The sequence below is a fragment of the Orycteropus afer genome, unplaced genomic scaffold (genome assembly GCF_000298275.1).
Source record: "Orycteropus afer afer isolate SDZICR_OR568_19922 unplaced genomic scaffold, OryAfe1.0 scaffold00561, whole genome shotgun sequence".
NCBI lineage: Eukaryota > Metazoa > Chordata > Mammalia > Tubulidentata > Orycteropodidae > Orycteropus > Orycteropus afer.
The window spans coordinates 4,402-6,289 of record NW_006922148.1 but is presented as its reverse complement, the minus strand read 5'-3'; the positions used below and the strand labels follow the sequence as shown (position 1 = coordinate 6,289).

The 1,888-nt window shown below is 38.9% G+C and overlaps 1 pseudogene; it reads right to left on the bottom strand.

The window, feature by feature from the left end:
* Positions 1–1,433, bottom strand: part of LOC103210052 — a 47,507-nt pseudogene extending 46,074 nt beyond the window's left edge.
* Positions 1,434–1,888: the final 455 nt, after the last annotated feature.

Below are 1,888 nucleotides of genomic sequence, written 5' to 3'. Positions count from 1 at the left end.
TGTGAGAGACTGTTGGCTGAGGGATGGTGGGCTGGAAGAGAGACTGAGCATTTTTCCTGAACTTGAATTGTAACCTGGTGCTTCCCTAATAAACCTCATAATCTGTGAGTTCTGTGTGGCCACTGCAGCAAATTATCGAACCCAGGAGAGAGGTGGTGGTGCTTTGGGAGGAATGATTGGAGAAAGGGCTAGAAGGAGGCAGTGTGACTGGCCTTGCAGTAATAGGCCTTGCGCCATTGATGGTTATTCTGTTTTCCTCTTGTGGGATTAGAGGAGGTCAGAACATGTGGCCTCCTTGCCGTTTCTGCAGAGATCTTAACAGAGATGCAACAGGCTAAAATGGAAATTGATGAGCTTCCTCGCAGAGAAATAAAAATAAACAAAAACTGCAATAAAGTGAAAGATTGCATGAAAGAAATATATGGCAAATACAAAAGCCAGGAGAACACAGATTCAGTGACTGAGAGAAAGAAGATGAGGGAGAGGGGGAGGGAAGAAAGAAGGGGGAGAAAGAGAGGAAGAGGAAGACATTGAGTTTATTTTTATTCTACCATACCAGTACCCCTTGGAACTCTACCTGCCATATTCTAGTCAAGAAGAACCAGTTCCTTAATTACCATCCAACTATATTCTAAACTTCAGTAAACAGCATTTATATAATTAGGTATCTCTGATTACATCTACTTAGCTGGTGACAAGTTAGGGAGGAAACATAACTTAATGAAATATTCATTTCCTGGAATGATACAGAATTTTCAAAATTTGCTAAATCAGTATTCTGAGAACCTTTTAGTGTTTTTGAGTTCTCTAAGCTAGTTAGAAGGAAATTTTCTTCAATCTCATGTGTCAGAATTGTTCTTATTTGCTCAAACTTTACTCTGGAGAGATTAAATCAAGAAGTAAATCAAAACAGAGGAAACATTCAAACTGTTTGTGATTTAAGATCAAGTTAAGCAAAAGCTTTACCTTCATGATGGGAACATTTTCCTGTCCTGGCTTGAACTCAGCTCGATTACACAGTGTTATTATCTTGGATAAGGAGGCCCAGGTCCCAGAGCTTTGGTCAAAGATTTGGTCTGGAAAACAAAAAATGGACAGTGGGTGCTGGGTATGCTAATAGTCATCCTGCTTTAATAATTCTCAAAGACTGCACACCAACACTGTTACATTTAGTTCAACCCCCTATGCTTAGGTCCATAACTTTGGACCATGCTGAATGTTCCACAAAGATTTATTTGAATGAGCTTCACTTGTGTCAGTCACAAAGATCTGATTATCAAACCACAGATGGGCCACACTCATCCTGTTTTGACTCAGAGTCCCAGTCTTGTTAGAGCAAATGATAGAGGTAGAGCCAAAGGTTTCACAGCCTCCAGGTTCTTCACTAGGCAGTTCTTCTTTGCCATCTGTTTTGCTGTCAGTGACAACAACACCTAGATGAGAAAGAGAAAGATGCTTTTGAAAAAAGCATAGGTAGACATGACTGAACATTTTGATCAAAGATTCTATAGAAGAATTCTGACCAAAAGAGAGGAAATGCAGAATAGAGTTTCAAATTCTCATAGACGTCAGACTTCCTGGAATTAGAGGCTAGACGAACTCCTGAAACTATTGCCCTATTAAGCTTTAAACCTTCAATATTCCCAAGTCCTCTTAAAACCAAACTATAGATTAGATTAACTAGTAAAGAATATCAACCTTGAACATGTTACTTTTTTAAGATCTCTCTATACAGGATCAAACTGACAACAACTTGAAAGATTAGACAGGAACTTAAGGGCCAATGAGTTTATGAATGAATGGGGAAAACAATTCAAAAAAGGAGGGTGAGAAATGATTACACAACTTGAAGAGTACAATCAATGTCACTGAAACGTATGAGTAGATA